Genomic DNA, 24,651 nt, shown 5'->3' on the forward strand with positions numbered 1-24,651 from the left:
CTATGTCTGGGAGCCCAATCTGCCAGTAACGTAGGCTATCACTCAGTTTTCTGTATGGCACCGTTCCTCATGGGAAGCCTGCCACTTGGAAGCAAGTTGATCACATTAGACCTTTGCCATGAGGAAGCAGGTAGAGATTTATCTTCACTGGAGTAGAAATTTATTCTGAATATGGATTTGCCTTCCATGCCCCTGAGGCTTCTCCTAGCACCACCATCTACAGACTCACAAAGTACTTTAATCACTGTCGTGAGATTTTACACACCATGAATTCTGATCACGAAACTAATTTCTCAGCATGAGCTGCAATGGTCTCATGGAGTTAATTGGTCTTACTGCTTACTCTTTCACCCAGAAGCAGTTGGCCTAATACAAAGGTGGAATGGCTTAGCGAAGAGTCATTTCATGATGGCAGCTGTGAGACCATATCCTTTCAGGGATGTAGCATATACTTTGAATTAGAGACAACATCATATGGTTGTATCTCTCCCAGAGCCAGAATACTGGGTCTGGGAATCAAGAGAAGGAAGGGGCTCCTCTCGCTATTTTCTGTAGTAACGCAGTCACAGAACATTTGCTTCCCATCCTGAAAACCTTGAGATCTCCCAGTCTAGAGATCTTCGTTCCTGAGAAGAGAAGGTTTCCGCCAGGGAACAAAATAATGCTTCCATTCACTTTGAAGAGAAGACTGTTGCCTGCACGTTTGGGGATTTCTAGCGTCACTGAGTGGAGTGATTGAATTCATCCTGATTATTAAGGGGAAATTGGTTTGCTGCTACACAGCAGGGCAAAGAGGATCATGTCTGGAACCCAGGAAATTCTCTAAGGTGCCTTTATAAAATTCCATGACCGCTGGAAAATGACAGAAATGACAATGACAAAAACAAGTCAAAACCATTAAGGACTCAGACCGTTCAGAAAATATGGTGTGATTTACCCTACTAGAAAAAGCACTACAACCACCCGAGGTTAAAAGGAAATTTTAAATATAAAATGGTATAGGGAGAAGGAAGTCACAGACACCTCTTAATAACCACTTACAGAAATACTAATATAAAATATGTATGTCTTAAAGATTTGTGACGTCTACCTCCAACAAACATGTATAGAATGATAAGGAGAAAGAAAGTATAAAATATATACAGACATCTTCACAAATCCTTAAGGTAATTCCAATGGGACTGTGAGTTTGAGAATGAATGAATTAATATAACCAACCATACATACGGTGGCTGTGGCACTGTGTGTCACCTCATCTTGGAGAGGGAGAACTTCTTTACTTGCATGAAGTATGACGGCATCTTGTTAGGTGGGAAATGTAATTGTTTCGCTCACCTTCCCTCAGTCCTAGCACAGGAACAGCTTTCTGTGTGTAGTTGCCACTTCGATATCCCCCTGAGTCTATGTTTACTTTTTGGCAGTTAACCACTTCTTACTAGTTAACAGATTTTTATATTACCCCTTTCCTGTTCAACTTGCTGTTGTGGTTTCTATCTCCTGCTAGACCCTGATTAATACATAATTTCTTATAGGCATCTATTGCTATGTAACAATACACCCCAAAACTTAAAGCTTACAGTAACGATTTACTACTATCTGTCATGGTTTAGTGGTTCAACCTGGGTCAGCTGGATGGTTCTCTCCTGGAATGTCTCCTGTAGTTGTAGCAATATGTCAGGTGGGGCTGTAGTTATGTGAGGCTTTGTTGTTCTGGATGTCCAAGATGGCTCACTCATGTGCTGGTAGTTGATGCTGGGAGCTCACCTACGGCTCTCAACTGCAATGTCTACATGTGGCCTCCCTGTGGGTCTTGGGTTTCCCCCAGCATGGAAGGTGGGTTCCTAAAGGTATGATCCTAAAAACAAACTTTCCAAAGGGAAGGAAATGAAAGCTATCAAGCCAGTTAAGGGCTCTGCCTGAAACAGCGTTACTTCCGCCATACTTCACTTATGTTCAGCCAAATACCTATTCCCAGACGCTCTCATTTTCCTGGAGTTCTCTTGACACTTTAGGTACTAATTTATCAGTTAGGTTCCTTATGTGCAACCATCGTAATCTTATTTTGACAATTTAAACAACAAAATAACTTTATTAAGAGAATATATAGTTGCTCACAGAAATACCAGGAAAGGGGCAGCCTATTCTCCTAAAATTGATAAGAAGAGAATCAACACCCATTAGACTAACTTCTTTCCTAACAATTACTATTTTCACTGCTGAAACCATCATTCCGCAATTCTTGTTGCCAACGATGGAAACACTGGGCGCTGAACGTGGTCGCCCTTAGAAGTCTAGACTTGCTGCCTCTGCCATAGAGGATTCCCTGCCAGGCCCATGTCCTTGTGTTGTCAACACTCACACACCTGGGGCTTCGTATACTCAGCCAAATCTAGATCATAGTCCTGAATCCAAGCTGTCAGAAGAGACGAGCAAGTTAGAACCTGGTGCCTTCAGCTTCCATAATTGGAGTAGGAATTTACCTCCAGTCAAGACTCATCAAGTGGAGAATTCTCCAAACACAGGAGGCGGGCTCAAGACAAGGCGGCTCCCCAAATAGTAAAATGTCTGCTATGCACATAATATGCTTATTTTGGAACAGTTTTACAGAAATATAGAACATATTCTATTCAAATCTCTAAGGTATGGGCTTATTAGTCAAATAGCAAAGTATGAACAAATCTTTAGCCACACTTATTAACACAAGTGTAGCTTAATCACTGCATTATATGGTTCCAGTATACCTGTTCTGACTACCAAAGAGGTTAATTAGGTAAACAATTAATTGAGTAATATAATCCTGAATAATTTAGGGTGTACCAAAGAGGTTAATTAGGTAAACAATTAATTGAGTAATATAATCCTGAATAATTTAGGGTGATATATGTTAATATGTTTTGTTTTTAGGGATATCAATGCAAATCTATGTAATTTTTTTGTGGACAGTGTAAAATGCTGGATTATCCTCCTCTTACTTTTGACAAACATACCTATTTAATGCTGTTACCGAAATGAAATATGTAAGTGTTGGAAATAATCAGGTAAGGTACAATGGTATCAGAGAAAAGAACGTCACAGTAGTGGTAACAGATTTTGCTATTTACTTATTACAGTGAGTGTGCTTCCTGTGAAGCATGCTTTCTAACGTACATTCCATTCTTCTCAATGTAACTTAAGATCTAGGGATTAAGAAAAAAAGACCTTGGAGGAAACAGCTACTTGTTGAAATCTGAAGAAAATATTAACTTTCTGGGGGAAGGTTAAAAGCACTAACTAGAATGCACCCACCGTGCACGGCTTTCAAGGGCTGGCCGGAGGGGAAGTTGTTGCTGCCAGCCAAGAAGCAGCAGGTTCATACACCGCATAATCCTGTCTGCAAAGAACAACTGACACTCTATGATGGCTAGAGAAGCAGGGGCACCCACACTTAAAACGCTGAAATCGCACTTGGTTGTTAGGGACTCAGGTGAGAAGTGGGAGTCAAACATTCTTTGAACAGTAGTAGGGAATTTGTAGCATTCATTCACTTTCCATCCGTTCATCAATTTATCTATTTAATTTATCTATTTCACTCGTTTACTAATAATTTATTGCACACTTCCTATTTGAAAGACAATGAAGAAAACATTGCTGAGGCAAAATGCCATTTTTCTCAAATATATTATAGTCAAGCTGGGAAGAAAAAAAACAAAATTAGGGGCTGGCCCTGTGGCCGAGTGACTGAGTTCGCGCGCTCCGCTGCAGGAGGCCCAGTGTTTCCTCAGTTCGAATCCTGGGCGCGGACGTGGCACTGCTCATCAAACCACGCTGAGGCAGTGTCCCACATGCCACAACTAGAAGGACCCACAACTAAGAATAGACAACTATGTACTGGGGGGCTTTGGAGAGAAAAAGGAAAAAAATGAAATCTTTAAAAAAAAAACAAAATTAAACAACGATAGAAATAAAACCACACACATGGAAATAACAAAGGGTTAAGTGAAGGGTATATGTGGTGTAATACTCTGTTTTTTATTTGGATGTTGGTTACACAGATGTGATCATTTTGTAAAATTTCACGGACCTAAGTGTTTTTAATTGGTGTACTTTTCGATAAAAACTTGAAAACAAATGATAAGTAGTAATAATAATAAAAATCATATTATTGCTGGCTTTTGAAAGGATGAATACTCAGCTTTCTAGAAATTTCCACTAATTCAAATGATTAACTTCTCAAATATCTAGATGAACACGGATATTTTGCTATTGGTTTGGGTTTGTGTGACTTGCCAAAAGATAGCCTCTCCTTTACATCCGGTTGTTGAACACTAGTCTACAGGAACAATTGAGGTTTTTCAGCTAAGAACACTGTAAAATAAGTAAAATCATTGAAATTTGTAAAAAAAAGAATCTTCAGCACATTTAGCAACAGCTCTGCTGACACAATAGAGTACCTGCAGGAGAACATATTAACAGTATTTGGAGAACAATGTGTAGCTATTAAAAGAAACATCTTGGGTGTACTCTGGTTATGTATTAATACATAAAATTGGGTTAAACTGTGATTAAGCATGTGTATTAGTCAGACTTCTCGGTTGCAAGCTAAAAAATATCTGATCCCTCGTAACCCAAGTAGAAATTCATTTCATTGGAAGATTATTGGGTTGTTCAGCAAAACTGAAAAATACTTGAGAGTTAAATTCAGAAATTAGGTCAAGACCAATGGAGACCAGTAGCAGAGGTCGTGCTTAAGGCCTTGTCACAGAAATAATTTGGTTAGGACGTTGCTGCAGCACTAATGTGATGACGTACAGGACGTTCCTTAAAAACACCTCCGCCATCAGTGCATTGGGTTTTGGTTTTGTTCATACACCACATATATTTCTCTTAAATAAAGTCTAAGACAATTAGAAGCTGTGGAAATTAGGGGGTCATATATTCCAGGTCCCACTATAATAAAAGTTACTTACTAAAATAAGAATTTAAAATATTGAAAAATATCCTACTTTCATATCATTTGATTTTATATGATTTATTATGATTTTGGAATCTAATGGCTAGCCCATAGGAGCTTTTTAGAGTTAACGTTTTTTAGATGTAAATTATAACCACACGATGTTAAATGAAAAGATTTGCTACTGTGGAACACAGAGGATTTTTAGGGTAGTGCAACTACTCTGTGCGATACTATAATGGTGGATATGCATCATCATGAGTTTGTCCAAATCCATAGAATGTACAGCATCTGCGAACCCTAATGTGAACTATGGGCTTTGGGTGATAATGATGTGTCAATGTAAGTTCATCAGTTGTAACACGTGTACCACTCTGGTAGGGGATGTTGATAGTGAGGGAGGCTCTGCACGTGTTGGAGCAGGGGATAGAGGGGTGGGGGAGAATTTGCCACCCCAAATATGCCTTTTTGACATAAGGATTATTTCATGCTTGTTGTTTTTAAGAAACTGCAGACGCAAGAGAAGCTCTGAAAATTGAGTAAAAGTTACTCTTTTATAAGAGATATTTACATTTATAAGGGAAATCTCCATCTCTAAGAGTATCTCCCTCTCAATACCAGAAAGAGGAGGTTGACCAAATCTCTAGTTCTTATCAATGAAGAAGGCAAGGACTTAAATCTGAATAATAGCCTTACTCCTGTTTATTACAGCTTCTTGGTAAGTGCCCGTAACTGACTCCCCACCCTCAACATCTTCTTTTGATTTTAGCTGAAGAGGATATTTAAGGTGGTGGTTTCTGCCATTTTGGAGAGTTATTCGTTTTTCCTGGGTCTCTCTCACACAACATGTTATTAAACTTTTATTTGTTTTTCTCCTGTTAAACTCTCCTATGTCAATTTAATTATTAGGCTAGCCAAAGAACCTAGAAGAGGAGAAGGGAAATTTTTCCTCCCCGGCAGGGTAGATGGGAACTCTCTGTACCTTCTGCTCACTATTGATGTGAACCTAAACTTGCTCTAAAAAATAAAGGCTATTAAAAAAATTACTACCACAATTTGAAGTTGCGGTGATTTTAAGTGTTTTCCATTAGAAAATTATAACGCAAGTGGGCAAAATATAAATGAATATGCTAGTTTCCAAAGAGGACACTTATCAGTTCCTTCCCTGTCCCCAATGTGTATGCTGCACCTCATCCCAAAATGTTAAGTCTACTCCTATTCTTCTTGAATCTAAGTAGATCTTTGACTTGTTTGAGGAATCGTATGAGATGGAAACGACGCTGTGCTGGTCCTGGGCCTAGCCCTTAAGAATGTTGGCTGTTTCAATTTCTGCAATCTTGGAAGTCAAGCTGCATGTGAGAAGTCTGATAGCACCATGCCGTAAGGGATCCTAAGCTAGCCGTGTGAAGAATCCAGGTGGAGAGAGAAAGATGATGGGTCCACTACAAACTGTATCATCCTTTCCAGCTGAGGCACCAGACTTGGGAATGAAAAAGGCCTCTTGAATGATCCAGCCCCAGGAGGTACCATGTAGAACAGACCAGCTGCACAGCTGGGCCTGCCTCAGATTACAGAATCATGAGAAATAATAAATTGTGCTTATGAAAAAAATGAACTACAGTTTTGGGTTTGTTTCTCACATGTAAACCTCACATTTTGGGTTTGTTTCTCTAATGATAGATAACTGGAATACAAATTAGTACCTAGAAGTGGGACACTGCCATGACAAAAACCTGAAACATATGGTATTAGTTTGGGGACCAGACTGAGGCCTGACGGGAAGCAAAGAGACAATTTGTGGACCTTGGAAGGGAAGAAATTCTAGAGAGTGAAGCTGTGCTATGTATTCTTAAAACAATTAGTCAGACGGTCACGTTCCGTGATATGGAAAATAAAAATTGGACCTAACGAAGTTGTGGATGTGAATACATATATTTCCAGGCAGACTTTGGCAACTAAATTTGGCTTCCTTAAGCTGTCTATGACAGTGTATTGCAAGAGAAAGATGAAATAAAGAAGGAATACTTTGGTATTCAAGGAGACTAAACAAGAATTTTTCTGGGTTACATTCCCAGCTCTTCCAGAAAGCAAAAGATTTTCAGAGTAAAAATGACCTCAGGGCAAAGACCAGATCCACGGTACTGCTAATAAAACATGGACCCAGGGTTGCTGTTCCAAATTGAGAGTTAAGACCTCAAAAAAATTTAAGGAAGTGCCTATAATTAGAGCCTCTTCTCTAGATGAAGGTATTTCTAACCATCTTCAGGTCATGAATCTTAAGATCATGGCCCCACAGCACCCTGTCTCACAAAATGAAGTATAAGGGGGTCCTGCCTCAAAAAGATTTGTGAGTGTGGCTTTGATCTAATGAAATACAACCTAATGAGATTCATAGAAAACCCACAATGTTTTCAAGAGAATTTTATCAGCAAAATTACCACAAATGTGACTAAAAAGAGACAGAGACAGAAAAGAAGGAAAAGAGGCCTTTGAATGTGCAAACTTCTGTGGGCAGGAAGCAGACTGAGAAAGCTACTCAACTGAAAACACTAACCATTCTTATGGGGAAAAAAAAGGATAACTCACAGGGTGGGGCTAAGAGCCTGTAGGAAGAACTCATGAACCATGTAAAACCATTCCGAGAGCACATATATATCCAAGCCAAGGAACATACCTGTACCTTGCCTCTGGGGCAGGGAAGACTTGAGAAATACTCCTTGCTGGATTTCAGAATTGCTATGGACTAATGACTGAAATAAGTCATGCGTTTTCCCCTTTTTGAATGGGCGTTATCCTATCCACCACATGGCGCCTCATATTCCTTCACATGGCAATAGGAGCTTTGCACCTGTGATTAAGTTAAAGCTCTTGTGATGAGGAGACTATCCTCGATTATCCAGGTGAGCCCAATGTAACCACAAGGGTCCTTCTAAGAGGGAGGCAAGAAGGTCAGAGTTAGAGGGAAGGAAATGAGACAACAGAAGCAAGGGTTTTGATGAGAGGAATACAGGAGAGAGAGAGAGGAGAGAGAGAAAGATCTGAACGTGTCACACTTTACACTGCTGGCTTGAAGATGGAGGAAAACGTCAACAAAATGCAAGTTGCCTCTCAAGGCCAGAAAAGGCAAGGGAATAGATTCTCTTCTACCATCCCCGTAAGGAATGCAGGTCTGCCAATACCTTGATTTTAGCCCAGGGAAACTGATTTTGGACTTCTGATCTCCAGAATGGTAAGAAAATATATTTGCATTGTTTTAAACTGCTAAATTTATGGTAATTTGTTACAGCAGAAATTGGACATTAATATGCTGTCTTACTACTGTGCACTGGGTACGTGGAGGAAAGATAACTTGTCTTATTTCCCAGGTCTCTGATCTTGAGGAATTAATTGCACTCCTGTGTCTCTGGATCTGACATTGAAAATGAGATACTGGATTTCGTGTCTGAGGCTGATGCCCCCATGGGCTGAGGCTTCGGAGGTCTTAGAACAGACTCTACGTGTACATACAAAGAATGCATTTTGCACGTAGGAGAGTTGTGAATTGCGTGGCCGGAGGGTGAGGACTGGGGTGGGTATCCTCTGAAGATAGTTACCATCCATTCCTTCCTGCCCTGCATGTACAGGCTGCTCCTGACATCACGAGGTAGAGTTTATTACCCTTCTCCTCGAATCTGGTCTGGCTTTGTAGCTTTCTTTGACCAAGAGAATTCAGTGAAAATGAAGCTATCAGTTTCAGACCTAGCCTTTAAGAGGAGTGACAGGTTCTGTTTCCTTTCTGTTGGAAGTCAGCCATCATGTAAAAAGTCTCATGTGAAGACCATTGTTGTGTGAGGTTAGGCACAGCGAGAGGCTGTATGATAGCCTCTTTTTTCTTTTTAAGCAAGAAGTCCTGTAAATTCCCAGCTGTTCCACCCATCCTAAATGATAAAACTATCTTGGATGTTGACTACATGGACCACCAACTAACTCACAAAACACAAAATCCAGATACATCCAGGCTTAGTTGCAGAATCACAAGAAATAATATATACATTGTTGTTTTAAAAAAAAATTTTTTTTAGGAAGATTATCCCTGAGCTAACATCTGCTGCCAATCCTCCTCTTTTTGTTGAGGAAGACTGGCCCTGAGCTAACGTCCGTGCCCATCTTCCTCTACTTTCTATGTGGGACGCCTACCACAGCATGGCTTGCCAAGCGGTGCCATGTCTGCACCCGGGATCCGAACTGGAGAACCCCCGGCCTCCAAAGCAGAATGTGTGAATCTAACCGCAGCGCCACCGGGCCGGCCCCCACATTGTTGTTGTTTTAAGGAATTAAGTTTTGGGTTGGTTTGCTGTGCAGCAATACATAACTGAAAGAGTTACTATGTTAGTAGTAAAAAGAATTTTTTAATTTTAGGATTCGGTTGTCTGCACTTTTAACAGTAAATCTAAAACTTTCGTTTTACATTGTCTAAACAGGGGAAGTTCTAATAAAATATGATTTGGTTAAAGTAAATCCACCTGTTTAGCAAAATGTCACACAGTATACCTGTCTCAATAGAGATTGACTAAACTGTATTAGGCATGTTTTTATTATTTACTTAGTTTTTTTCTGCCTTCAACTATTTTTTTTCATTTTATTTGCCTGAGATTTTATATTATGATTTTACCTCTTAACACCATGAAGTATCATGATATAATTAATAGCACATTAAAAAATAAATTTAGCTCTTGAAGATAGAATAAGTCAGGAAAGAAGATTTTGCCCTCTCTAGACCCAATAATCTTGACTGTTAATGTTCAGATGGGGTTTGCTTGGTCCAAATCTGTAGAGAGAAAAATAGATCAACGAGAGAATGGCTGGATGGGTAGATGAGTGGATAGATGGGCAGATGGATAGATAGATAGGCAACTATAATTTGATGGAAAGCAGACAGATAAGGCCATGTTAACTTGAGACTTTGTTGCATAAAAGGCAAAAAAACACATTGACAATGATCAAACCTAAAGTCTGAAATAAGCACTTGTTACCAATACCCATACACCATGAATTTCAAATGCCACAAAGTGAATTCTACCATCAGTCTTCAAGTTCTTTTTTACTTATTCTTAACTAGTATGGCCAAGAAAATAGTTCTCGTTCAGTCTCTAGCTGTATGTTATTTATTGCTGTGAACAAATTCATCAAAATTTAGCAGGTTAATATACTTCTTATCTCGTGCAGGTTCTGAAGTTCCCGTATCCTAGAGCCACCTAGCTGAGCGATTCTGGCCCAGGGTCTCGGCAGTCAAGCTGTCTCCCAGCTCTGCAGTCATCTCATCTGGCTTGACCAGGACTGAAGGGTCAGCTTTCGAGCTCACTCAAGTGTGATGAGCAGGCCTCAATCGCCTCAGACGACCATCTAGTATCGCCATCCTTAACATAAAGGAGGCTACGTTTGTATCATCACAATTGCGCGATTGAACTATAGGGGAAGAGAAATGTCTTTTGGTTTCTGAATGTTTCCTCTTGATGTTTCTATTGCCCTTAAAAGAAATTTCAGTGATGGTCCGGATGACTGGAGGCCACAATGGTGAGTGGTTGTGTGACGGTAGTTAGAAAAGTTAGGGAAGTGTGTCAGGGGTAATAGGGACCAGGGAGGCCTCAGCAACAGCTCTACATACGGTCCACAGGCAACCAAGTCTCCACTTTTTTTTTTTTTTTTTTTTTTGAGGAAGATTAGCCCTGAGCTAACAACTGCCAGTCCTCCTCTTTTTGCTGAGGAAGACTGGCCCTGAGCTAACATCCGTGCCCATCTTCCTCTACTTTATATGTGGGATGCCTACCACAGCATGGCCTGCCAAGCGGTGCCATGTCCACAGCCAGGATCTGAACCGGCAAACCCCAGGCCGCTGAGAAGCGGAGTGTGTGAACTTAACCGCTACGCCACTGGGCTGGCCCCCAGGTCTCCACATTTTGAATTGTGTGCACTGAGAATATGCTGTGTGACAATTTTTGCAGAAAGCTAGAGTGAATTCTTATGTTATTGATGATGAAACAATATGTGCAAAATGTAAATGAATTTCTTTTTAGCAAAACTATCATTTAAAATTATGGCAAGAGGCATTCTTTATTTTTTACTTTTTGGCATGGTATTGATCTGAATATGGTCAATGACCATTGTTTTACGGGAAACATACTCGTAATTAGAGCTGCATGGAAAATTTTCACATCATCAGTGAAATTGTTTTTGCTGAAACTTTTCATTTTTTTGCCCAAGGCTTTTTTGTTAATTTAGTCATACATAAAAATAGTTTTTCTGTAAGAACAACTTTCCATATTCTCTATTCTAAAATTATAATCTATTTTTCCCCAGGAAGGAGTATAGTAAGCTTGTATTTGAACTGGAAAGAAAATCAGTGAATATAGAAGTTATTGCAGTCAATTCACATTTGATTGTTCAAGATTTCTGCGTGGGGAAACAAACCGGGTCATTCAGGGGGCCTTTCAGCTCTCCGTAAGAGAAAGCTCAATTAAACATGACCAACAATAAGGACAATTAAATCAAGAATTATAACAAGAAGCCCTATTATCTGCTGTTCCAGAGTTATTGAATTCAACCCCTCTGAGAGGCTCTGGGCTTTCCTGTGATGGTGACAAGATTGTCCATGCTGGTCCGAGCATCCTGTCTTTGCACATCAGTGACCCGGGCCGTCAAGAAGAAGGGCATGGCTTCCCCGCAGTGAGTTCTGTGTCAGTGCAGAGGTTCTCTTCAGGGTGAAGAGCCAAGGCTGTTCCTCCGGGAGGATCAGCCCACGGTCCACATCAATTAAGTGAAAGAGCCTACAGATTAGTTACCTGCTTAAGTGTGTGTACCAAGTCAACTTATCTACTTGGCAGTTATCTCTTCTTTATAAAATAGGACACAAGAGAAAACATTTGACTTGTGTTTGGTCAGATTTCCAATAAATAGATAATTTTAACCCAGAATATTTTGAATAATCTCATTAACATACCTCTGCAGTTGACTTCTCTGGATTCAATCTGAATATTACTAGCAATAGACTGTGACTACACTGGGCCAAACTTCAGAGTCTGGAATCATAAAGACCTAAGTTACAGGTAAGTATATGGACACTGGGAGAATCTCTTTCCCTCATTTGTAAAATGTGGGTAATGGTAATACCTACCTCATAAAGTGTATGTGTGTGTGTGTGTATGTGCGTAGTGGGGGCATTAAATGAGATCATGTGTATAAAACTTCAAGTATATCGTCTCTCAGTATAAATCTTCAATGAATATAAATTACACAAGGTTGCTAATGATAATGAACAAGAAGATGATGATGATTCCATGTTATATCTCCTGCTCTGAACCAGTAGTTAACTATGTGACAATGAACCATAGATCTGTAATCATAAATTAACATGAGACAATCACATATTTAGCATGTTTCATTCATTTCCTTCTTTTTCACTGCCATGTACTGAATATTTATTGTTCTCTAGCCACTGTGCAAAGCTCTCTTCTTACCTTATTTCTTTTAATCTCCAATTACTATTTGTCTACAGAAGAAGAAATAGGTTCTGAAAGGTTACATAACTTGTCCAGATCACAGGTGGGTGTGGCGGGCAGGTACTCGGGCACAGGGCCACTTTCTTCTGGCATCTGCTTTCCTCCACTGCAGGATTCTGCTTCTCTTTTATGATACTTTATGAAAAGTTTTTACTAAGCCTGTCTATATAATTAGGTTTTAAAGTCTGAAGGCTGCCCTTGGGTGTAGATGCTCCAGAGGTTTGTTCCCATTTTCCCCTCTTCTCTGCTACCCTTCCTTCTTCACACTTTCTCTAAGGATGGCTTGCTCCATATGCTTGTAAAGGGCTCTCAGGAGAGCTGCTGCAGACTCTTAACAAGTTTTCTTGTACAAATACTGGCATTTGAAGTAATTTCTTGATTTTTTTCCCAATTAAAATGCATTGTGTTTACTGAATTTCTTCTCTGTTAATAAAATAATTTAGATTTCTTGTAGCCTATGCATATTGACTAGCTGAACAGATAGATATGAAATTTTTCACAGAAGTAAGGTAGCCTCTGCCCCTCCTACTGCAATCTTGAATTTTGAGTGGATGGTGTAAATATTCTTAATTCAAGTTATGGGCTCCATCACATCCTAAAACTAAAACTCGTATGTTGAAACCCCAACCCTCAGTGCCTCAGAATGTGACTGTATTTGGAAATAGGGCCTCTAAAGAGGTGATTAAGTTAGAATGAGGCTGTTAGGATGGGCCCTAATCTGAGCTGACTGGTGGTGATGTAAGAAGAGGAAATTTGGACACACAAAGGAACACCAGAGAAAAGACCGTGAGGACATAGGGAGAAGGCAGCTGCCAAGCCAAGGAGAGAGGTCCCAGGAGAAACCAAACCTGTGAGAAAATGAATTTCTGTTCCTTCAGCATTCCAGTCTATGGTATTTTGTTGTGGCATACCCAGCAAACTAAAAGAGCTTATTTATTTATTTACTCAACAAATATTTACCACAAAAGTCCACTCTACTCCAGATATGTTCCTAGCATCTGGTGATGTAATGCTGAATAAAGCAGGGCATCCTGGCAACCATGGAATGTGTGTGGAATGTTAGGGCCTTGGGGGAGAAGAGCAGAGTATAGGAAAAGCTTCAGAGCTTGAGAGCTTTCTTTTCTTTTTTTCATTGAGGAAAATTTACTCTGAGCTAACACCTTGCTAATCTTCATCTATTTTGTATGTGGATCACCACCAAAGTGTGGCTTGACGAGTGGTGTCGGTCCATGCCCAGGATCCAAAATTGTGAACCTGGGCTGCCAAAGCAGAGTGTGCTGGACTTAACCACTATGCCACAGGGCCTGCCCTGAGCTGGTTTTTCTTATTGATGTTGTTGGAGAGTATGATAAAATCATGATCATGGTACTGTATCATGAAAATAATTTCCAAGTGAATTTTTGAAAAAAGATAAATATTTTTTCATTCATAAAAAAATATGAAATTGTATTTATGACAACTTAGATCTCGTTGATGTCACTCATTTGTTTGTAATTATCTCTATATTGTAGCGACTGAGTTCTTTGGTACTGAGTAGCTGTATGTTAAGCATGGCTCACAGAAATAGATAATGCCTTGTGCTCCCCTATGCTCCTGACACCTAGTTTATGCATCACTTCTGATTTACATGGATGTTGAAATGCCTCATGGGAAAGTGGCACATGGAGACTGATAAGCTGAATAGATTGAGATATGAGAACGGAGACAGATGGCAAGATTGTGAGTTTTCAGAGAGAACTCTACCTTGGAAGTTGTGAAGTGTGGCACGATGGGGCAGCTTCAGCGACAGGGCCTGAGGCTCCTGGTACTGTCCGGCTGCCTTGACCTAGACTTTCTGGAAGCATTGTATGCTGTGGGCGTAAAGTGCTGTGTGACATTCTCAAAGAGCCACGACCCTGAAGTCTGTATTCATTTGAGACTCTGCTACACAGAAGCAGGATAAAGATAAAGGAGACATTTCATTGTCCTCTTCAGGTAATGGAGATGACACCAGTGTCTGGGGCAGTTCAGTAGCAGCATGAGCATCAGCCTGAATGGTGCTCCGAATACCTAAGTGGGAAACAGAAGGAGATAGAAGAGTGGACCATGCAGAGTATGGAGCAACTCCGAGTGGAGCTGGCCTGGGTCTTGATGATTCTATGGCTCATCGGGTATATAATCAATGCCCTGCAGATTCTGCTAGAAGAGAGCCTTCTGGAATAGGACTGAAGTTCTGCATTATGAAGGTACAAAATGTGGGACCAATGGCTAACCTGATTTAGTCTGTGTTCACAGGAAGATGAGGTCTGGGGATCAAAGTTCATGGTGCTGAAACTTATCCCCCAAACCTAGGATGAGCTGACCAAATTGGCTAATGAGAATCTTTATTGGGACTCTTCATAATTTGTGGGGCTTGAAGCCAAAATGCAATTCTCATGCTGGGCATTTATTTGCTATAATTTAGTTTCTCAAAAATTGGTTAGTACATGACTTTGTGATTAGCATCACAGCTAATTTTTGTTATGCCTAAGATTTTGTACTTCATAAGAAAAAATTCAGTTTTTATACTTAAATTATATAATTTCCAAATTTTAACTCCTTTTAAGGATTAGTAAAAAAACAAAAAACAAAACTAAGAGTAAAGACTATGATATTCTTAGTTCCTTCACTGAATATCTGAATGACTTAATTTTCTCAATCGTTTTCCCCATTTGTACAAACAAAAATCTAAACAAGCGAGGAATAATGGTGAATATAGTCAGATGACAATTCTTTTATAGATCAAGTTCACTGCTAGGAAATGTACATAATCGAGTAGCATTATACAAATATAAAACACACGATGTTATTATTTGATCCAACAGAATTTATGAGAATTCTTATCTGGCTCTTTTTGGGGAGGGTTACCCATTTGGGTTTTAGGCAGATTGTTTCTGAATGCAATTGCTTGCTTTCTTTCTATACAAGTGTTTTTTGTTTTTTTATCTTTTATATAGTCTAAATTAAAAGCTGAAAAGAATCATTTTTACAGTATCATTACTTTTTTTAGGTGAACAGCTCGAGTCACTATAGGTTTATGAGACTCTTGTGAATGCCAAGTATTGATTCCAGCTACAACATCTTATCCATCCATTTCAGAGAGGAGGTTGAATCGGTCAGTTACCTTTCACCTCTCCTGCCAATGCACATAAACATAAAAGTCATCTTTTTTTTTTAATCTATCCTGTTTACCTAAATCAAGTTAAATCAAATAAATTTAAAATCATTTTCTCTCATTTGCTCTGTGTTTTATGAAACCCTGAATCTCTGCTAGCAGCTATTTCTATACCCACCCAAAACATACGTAGTTACGAATAGAAGGAACTTTGTGATGTTAAAATATTTAAAAGGATATTTGAAGGTTGCTCATTTAAGAGTATTGCACTGATGGTGGGTAGTGAATAGACAAATGGATGGGATCACATTTAAACGTGCAAAGTAAAAAATTGCATACACTTAGTTGATAGATGTCAGTACTTAGGACAGACATAAACATTCACATTTCTAATAACTTAAAAGAACATGTGATTAAATCTTATTATGTTGGGAAAACTTTCATAAAGTCAATATATGTAGTGCTTCTATTAAGATTATATAATAAATTTGGTTCTGTCATGGCTTAAATTGCTGTAGTCATTCATTAATTATGTACATTTTAGAATATTCTCAGAGCTTAAGTAGGGAAGCATGACGATGCTTGCTATGTCTGGTAGTAAATATCCCTTTAAGGATCATTAAGATTCTTAAAATGATATGAGCAGATACCTATTGTCTATTAAGAGTTTGGAGCAGTGATCTTCAGACTTTTATTTCCTCTATAAAATTTCAGCCCAACCCATTAAAATTTTGCTTCATGGGATCTGAGATGGGTGACGAAATAACAGTATGTGTGTGTGTCGGGAGGTGAGGGGTGTTGGTGGTGGTAGGGAGGGAAGAAAGGAATACGTTTATATTAAGCAATATATAAATAATAGTGTTAAATGCTCCCTTTGGTTAAAAATAAAACCCTTTGTATCCCACCAGTACCCCATCTAAACATGCCAGCGTCTAAACCCAGCAGTTGTGAAAGAGCTAGAGGTGTGTCAGCTGTTTTTTCAGAGAACTTTGTCAGCACAGATGTGTCTGACTGCACTCTGCTGATGAGCAGCTGGGACTGAAGTTGCCCCAGTGTTTGAGGAAGGAAGCACGAGGCCGGCGGCTCTGCCCTCCCCAGGAAGAGGACAGAGCCGTCACCTCACATGGAGACCTTGGGCCATTTGTTGCCCTCTGGCACTGTAGAACCCACTGCTGACAGTTGTAAAAATTGCGTCAGTCATGACATTTTCTTCTGGCACATCATGATACAGGCTTCAGGAACACTGAGATGTTTTTCCCCCCAAATAAACCATATTATCAATTGATTTGCCTAAGGTCTTTCATCTATTTATTTATTTATTTGGTGAGGAAGACTGACCCTGAAGTAACACCTGTTGCTAGTCCTGCTCTTTTTGCTTGAGGAAGATTGTAAGCAAGCTGACGTCTGTTCCCATCTTCCTCTATTTTTGTATGTGGGACACTGCCACAGCATGGCTTCATGAGTGGTGCAGGTCCACACCTGGAATCTGACCCCCTGAACCCAGGCTGCCAAAGTGGAGTGCACTGAACTTAACCTCTATGCCACCAGGCCGGCCCTTGCCTAATGTCTTTTAAATGTAATAATCAATGAGGTAATAACAACTGAGGATTATAGGAAACATATAAAAACAATTATCTGATGAAAACCACATTCTTGCTTAGTATATTTTGACCAATTATGTTTTTCTTGAAAATAGTTAGAAGGTTCTTATTCATTAAGTGGAATTAAAAGTTTATATTTGATGATTAAAAAACCAGATAGTAAGTGCAATAGGAAGACATCATAAATCCCAATCCAGGTTCTTGTTCCCAGAGATATTTGACAGACAATAAAATGCGGACCGTCTGTAAAAAGGGTGATGTGGCTGGCTGACTGCTCCCATAGATCATGTTCTCGTCTCCAAGAAAAACTGCCTTATGATATTTTCTTCCTAGCAAAAGACATTTAGACGTTCAGGTCTAGTCTTTGCTGTGTACGCGCTGTGTTAGAAATGCAGGATCAACTTCGGGTTGGGTTCCTTGGGGAGTGTTCTGCCATCCTGCAAAGATCTCTACCAATGAATTTGATCTTGACAAGTGAAATCAATGATGTATAAATAATAGACATAAATGAAAATAAATTACTTTTCAGAATTAGGATATTCTAGTAAGATCATAGGACATCAAATGTGCACAATAGTAACGTTTTCTTGCTCTGAGGTCTTCTTTTCAGCTTAAGGAAAGCAGATTCCAATCTTATGGATCATACGACCACAGATAAATAAATGAGAAAATATTCTTTGTTACTAGAAGATTTCTAACCATTAAAAGCTATTATAATATTATCTTCTTAAAGATGTTTTTAATTTTATCTTATTTTACTTTCATAGTGTCAAATTTCTCTTTTTTTTGTTAGTCACTTCCTATGTCACTTTTTCTTAGTCTTTACTTAAAAGTTTCTTTCTTTGGTTACCCGTTGTTTTTGAATCACGTTTAAGGACTTGTGGATTTTTATAAGACAGTGAGATTTATAAATACCTAGTTCTATGCAGCTTAATCAGGCACCAGCCCATACAAGATGCTCATACAAGGAACTTCAGATCTGCAATGCAAAAAGAACTTCTTTGAATAAGGATGGCTTTGAAAGACACATTTATTTTTCCTTCATCTGATGAATCTGGGGGATATTGAGCAAAGAGAGATAAAGAGAAACCAAGCCTGGTTTCAGACTAAACCAAAGTCTGTGTATGAGCATTGTGTTTTCAAATCTGAGCTCTACTCCTGAGTTGCCATGAAATTCCAGTCATAAACTACACTTAAGTGATACATACATGGTCTCCTAAAGAGAAATTATAAATGACTGAGAGTCTTATAATTTTCTCTTCATGCTTATCTAGATATTAAGAGATTGATAAGTTTTCAGGGAATGTATCACTTCTTTATCATAATGATGAAGTACGCATAATATTAAGTAAACTTAATATATATCAGAATGTCATCTGTATCAGACTTAATAAAACATTAGATCGCTTTCATCTGGGACCATTAAATCAGATTCCAAAATTCATCTAAGTACCGCTGAGTTAGACGCATGAAAGAAGGCAGAGTGGCCGAGGTTCAGATAGAGACTTTCAATACACAGGCAATCAACAAGTAAATGCAAAGAGAAGTGTTTACAAAATGAGATATGTGTTAATATGGGGATTCTGCAGGTTGCCATGATGGAGAATTACATAAGAGATGTTATCACTTGATCATGTCTCTGAGGAGGTGATGTTTAGGCTGAGATGAAGGATAAGATTGACCCAATCATGGCCTAACCATGTGGGCAAAGACTCCGAGCCAGGAAAGGGCATGGAGTGTTGGGGGATCTGAACAGAGGCCTGAACTACTGAAGAACAATGAACGGTAAAGGATGCTAAAAATGTGAGAAGGTAGACAATGCAGAGAACTAAGGACCATGGCAAGGTGCTTGTCCTCCTTGCCCTACATGGTTTGATTTCCCAGAAGGGGCCATGTTTTCCACCACCAAGCTTCTTTATCTATGCTATTCTTTCCTAGCCACCTCTTACCCCTAATGACCCCTAATTTCTTCCTCCTCAAAGCATTCCTTCTTTTTCCTTTAAAACTAAATTTATGCTTGGACTTTGTATTCTAGTAACCCCCCTTTTTTTTGTCTCAGTTGTGGCATTTATCGTACTGTATTGGCAATTGCCTATTTGTCCGATCCATAGGCTGTGGCTTCTTTGGGCACGGGCTATTTAATTTTAACATTTCTCTCTCCAGTGCCTCGCACAATGGACAGCACATCACAAGTGCCTGGCAAATATTTGTAGAACAAATGTGTTCATTTCCTAGTGTCAGCTCTGCCTCAATGCATTTCATTCAATGCTAAGCTTGCTCAGCTCTTGAAATGTCAATCATCCCCAAAGCCAGGCAGCAGCGTTAGGAATGGTGATTGCTCTCCTAAGTGCCTTCACTTCCAGCTGGGATCCTGGACCTGGCACTGAAGCCGAGCTACAAGTGACCTAATTAGTCCTATGGTTATTTCCAAAAAAATTTGAGAATAATCATGAACTGGAATGGCCAAAAACTGGGACATGCAGGGTTTGATGAAAGCTGAAATGTTTAGAGTGCCAGATGCAAGTGTTTTAGGCAGCATCCATAGTTTCCAAAACAAAGTAGTTTGCATTTTAATTGTTTTCTGAAACTTTTATCAACAAAATATGTTCATCGACTAATCCGATCTTTGTACCAGATTAGAAATTAACAGTGTCTTGGCCACAGAAATAAGATACAGAATCTCTCTTTCTGGCCCTGCTATCAAGAATTTCTGACAGAATTCAGCCAGGTGCTGTGTGTCTCTTTCCAGAGTGCAATTTGGGGCTAAGTAACGGTGAGCTGCCCTGAGATCTCATGCTTCCCATCAATGTCAGGGAGAGGATGCTAAGAAGGCAGCCCTCCCAGAGGAATCAGCGGTTAATGGAACTTTGACAGGCTTTTAATGCTCTTTTCTAAAGGCTCATCTCTTGCCTCATAGTCACAGTTTGTTGGTGAATTTGATGGCTGATATCACAGATAAGTGTAACTAACACCCTTTTGGTATCTTATTTACTTCATGGAAAAAGCCAGGAACAAGACATTCTTGAAATAAGACTACATTCATGGAGTGGCTGATGACTTTAAAGTTTAGCACCACATATGTAAGATAATGAGTAACTGCTACTAAGAAACTGTACTCAAATCCTTTGAACTCTCCTGCAGATGGCTAAGACACAAGGTCATGTAAAAATTTATTTTGGGAGCTGACGTGATTCTGGAGCACTGAAGTGGCCATTGAAACTCAAAATATTTATTTACTTGGATGGAACATAGAGGTCTGTGTACAAATATACAACTGAATAAGATCTATTACATACCTACTTTCATAGATTGTATAATATGTGCTTCTGTCAATGGATAATAAATTGTGCCCAGTTTTGAGGACAATAGCACCAAGATACAGCTTGAGAGTCCAAATGGATAAAAAGTTACTGAGCAATCTTAGAACCAAAAAATAAAGACAACATATGCTGATATTAAAAAAATAGCTGACATTTGAAGAAAGCCAGGTCCTTCTTTTGATTACTTATATAAAAGAGGAAAGCAAATAGTTGCACCCTCTGATGGGAACTTTTAGTTTTTTAAACATTAGGTCTCTAATCCTTTGCTTTGGGCCTGTTTGTGTAGATGCTCACATCGTCATCCCAGAATTGGCCAATACCAGATGAACAGGATGAAGAAAGAGCCTAGAAGATTAAATAGAAATGTCCAGGGTAATCCATCTTTAAAGTCATTCATTTGTAACTTCTGCATGCCTTACATCAGTTCTTCTCTGTCACAGATTAAACATTCCAGTAGAGTCCTAAAGATTCATTCTGCTTCAGTGAAAATGCCAGTCATTCTGTGAAACTATTCTCTGATTATAATATATGGGAAGCTAAGCATTGCATGTATAAGTTTGCTGTACACATTAACTGATCATTTAATTATTGTATGTTGATCTTCAAGATTACAGTTTAAATGTATCTATGGAAAGGTCTGGAATCACTTCAGCCAGAAGATGAGTGCATATTTTAGATGAACACCTCCACTTTTCTTTACTCCAGCACATGCCTACTCTATAAAAACTTTTTTCCCCTTTTATTTTTTTAAAATTTCTTTTCTAGGAGAAGATTAAGGCTTGGTGTGGCTTGAAGCACATACATTTTCAGGAGCTCCATAGAAGAAAGTGAATACAGCATTACAAAATAAAAAGCATGAATGAATATTTGCTTAGAAATAAAACAAAATTATAGCAAACTATGAATTTTAAAATGTTGAAAAATACCATGAGTATCACATAATCTAGAAAAATACCGGAATTGTTATTTAACTTCCATTTAACACTTTGATCCTATTAATTATCACGTCTCTTTAGTCTCCTTGAATCTAGAACCCTTCCTCAGTCTATCTTTGTCTTTCCAGCCTCATCATTTTTGAAAAGTCCAGGCCACTTGTTTTGTAAACCCTCAACCTTGCTCGTCTGACAATTTCTTTTAAATGATTAAAACACCTCCTGATGGGCGACATTCCTGAGGTCTCATGGCTTGTAAAAGGCTTCGTTTTATTCCACTCCCTTGTTATTGCCACAATTTTTGTAGCCCTGAATGAGAGAGCTGAGCAGAGCATCCAGCACAGAACTTCATACACAATGTTACTCAGTAAATAGTCGTCCTCTCCATTCCCAGCTTCCTTCTGCATGCTGCTACATTTCCTTCTCAGTTCTAAATTTTGTTCAGCTTGGCTACTTGCTGTGTCACTCCAGGGAAATTATTGTTGCTGAAGCAAGCTTTTGATGCCCTCTGAAAGTGTGAATTCAAAAATATTGTTCTCATTCTTGAATTCTTTGCCAACTGGAAGACTTCAATGTGTTGTCAGGCCTTTGATGCCATAAAAACACGCCCTGTCTGTATCCTCTGGCCTCTTACCTGGTTTTGGCACTTCTCCCAGCCCTTTTCTGTGAGTGTCTCACAGGCTTCTCTCCTTAGCTGCACTCTCTTTCCCCCATTTTCTTGCGACACGCTCTGTTACGGACTGAATGCTTGCGTCTCCCCACCCCCCAAATTCATATGTTGAACCCCAGCTCCAGTGTGATGGTATTAGGAAGTAGGGCCTTTGGAAGGTACTTATTAGGATTAGATGAGATCCTGTAGGTGGAGCCCCTGCCATGGGGTTAGCGCCCTTTTAAGAAAGGGAAGAGCCACCAGAGCCTCCTTTCTCGGCCCTGTGAGGGTACAGTGAGAAGATGGCTTCTGCAAGTCAGGACAAGGACCCTCACCCAGATCCGGATCTGTCAGCACCTTGATTTCGGACTTCTCAACCTCCAGAACTGTGAGAAATAAATGTCTGTCATTCACATCACCCAGTCTATGCTATTTGCTATAGCAGCCTGATCTAAGATCACCTCTATGATATTTTCAATTGTTATTAATTTTCATTTTATTAACCCTGTGCCATTTAATTCAAAATATAGAACTAGAGATTTTAGTCTTCTCTGTACTTGCTTTTTCTCTGCTTATTCTGGTCTTTTAAGTACTGACTACATTCTGTGCATCCTCCTGGCCAGCAGTGTGGGAATCTTATTTTATTTTCCATGCGTATTCCCCACATGATGTCCTCTTGTTAATTATCTCATATCAACATTCCTTTCACTTTCTCCACAACCTAAGTTCCCATCCAAATATTCGTACTGCCAGGTTCCCAACGTGGAGACATTCTTCCTCAACCGATTTCATGCATTTCAGCCCACGTGAATCTGTTGACATCTGCTTTTAACTCAAACTGCAAGCTTTTGGTTGAGAATACACCTTAGGAAAGGGTAAATAGGCCCTCCAGGAAGAATCATTACTCGGCTAAGATATGCCAAAGATTTGTTGGATTAGACTTGCCGCTCATCTGCTACTCCCCTGCTTATGTCCTTACCTTTTTCTGAACTCACCCACTTACGTATCAAAGCCTTAGTTATTTATATACTATCTTGTCCCAAAAATATATAAAAGAAATTTAAAATTTTACAGTAAAAGAGAAAATAACTCAATAACATAAATTGGAAATAGGCATGATGGGAAAAAATGTGAAACAACAAAGGCAGGAACATAAAATGAAACCTACAATGAAGCTAATACAAAAAGTCATAAAGCAAACCACCTCGTAACCTAAGTGAAATATTCTTGGTGATTATAGTCATTTCTGTTTATGGCAGCTTAAACTGTCTTTAGAGTTCTCTTTGGAGGGGGATTCTCTTGATAGATTCCATTTGTTCATACTGTAAGTATGGCAAGTGTGGCACACACAGGCTGGCTGCTCTTACTTCCCCCGTGACTCATGCAACTATTTCCTTGTTGACCGTGTGGGTGAAGGAGGACGAACTCGTTGAGAGGAAATTCCTGAGATGCATGTGCCATCTGCTGGGCACAGAGTGGGTGCTTAGTTAACAGGTGTAGCGAGATGACATACTATAATACTCCGGATGCACTTTTCTTTCCCTGTGCAATCAGAGACACACATTTGTAGGAGAATAAAGTTGTTATGGCAGGAATGGGAAGAGAAAGAGCCAGTCAATATTTTGTTTCAGAATTCCAAAATAGGTTTTGAAAGCCACATCAGTACAATCATTTTGAAAGTCAAGGCTTTTGATTTTCTAAAATAGTATTTGATTAGAGGAAAAAAAATATCCTTGAAGATAAAAAAGTCAAGTTCTCTGATAGATTGGAATTAAGCTTAGAGTAAGACCAAGATCACACTGACCGCAGGGAGAGTAGGCGAGCATCAGCCTGGGAGGGAGCAAGAAGAATCATGGGGTCAGTAGGGTGGGCAGTAAAGGGGCTGAATTGAGTGACTCCGCGGATAGACAAAGTCGGCACCGAGGTTTCTCTACACTGTTTTTCTTAGTGTCGGGAATTGGAGACATCTGTAGACCGTCCAATGTCATGGCAGCTAGCACTGCGTCATGCCTGTTTTGCAGAGCCATGATAGCTGTTCTGCTTGAGTCTAGTGACAGCCATCATTAACAGCCAACTGCACGTTGTTGCTTATGGATTGTTCATCAGAAGTGTCTGTCTGAATTTTAAGAATTGCTGAGCAGCATTCAAATCACCCTATATGGACATCTCATTTTGAATGGCTCAAGAAATATATAAATCTACAAAACAGAAAATGCTGTGTTTGGTTTAGAGAGAGGAGTAAAGGAAAGCCACCGGGGTCTGTGGGAATGAATTGTGCTGAAAGATCGGCTGTGTGTATGGCCCTCGTTCAAAGAGAGAGAAAGAGAAAGAGAATCTCTTTTGGATGAGTCCACTCTTCCACTTGCTTTGAAGACTAATATAAAGTAGTTTCTATGATACCTGCCCATAATTTACATAAAAAATATTAGGCTACGTTGAGGATTCGTTGCTGAGATAAACACTAGGGAAGGTGTCTCCCTCTGTGTATCTTCCATCCTTGTGCGGACAGCCCACACTGAACCAATAGTCACTCTGATAAACATACAGTTCA

The 24,651-nt window shown here is 39.4% G+C and overlaps 1 long non-coding RNA gene across 3 annotated transcripts in view; it reads left to right on the forward strand.

Annotated features, from left to right (window-relative positions):
• Positions 1-21,420, forward strand: part of LOC139084865 (uncharacterized) — a 49,037-nt gene extending 27,617 nt beyond the window's left edge. Inside the window, exons 2-6 of one of the 3 annotated variants that reach the window (XR_011542715.1) lie at positions 10,136-10,483; positions 11,496-12,012; positions 14,440-14,690; positions 20,806-20,891; positions 21,285-21,420. This is a non-coding gene — a long non-coding RNA (uncharacterized lncRNA). Of the gene's footprint in view, positions 1-10,135; positions 10,484-11,266; positions 12,013-14,439; positions 15,077-20,805; positions 20,892-21,284 lie in introns of those variants that run through there. The other 2 variants (XR_011542714.1, XR_011542713.1) reach the window with 2 other exon arrangements.
• Positions 21,421-24,651: the final 3,231 nt, after the last annotated feature.

This window comes from Equus przewalskii, chromosome 1, assembly GCF_037783145.1.
Source record: "Equus przewalskii isolate Varuska chromosome 1, EquPr2, whole genome shotgun sequence".
Classification (NCBI taxonomy): Eukaryota; Metazoa; Chordata; class Mammalia; order Perissodactyla; family Equidae; genus Equus; species Equus przewalskii.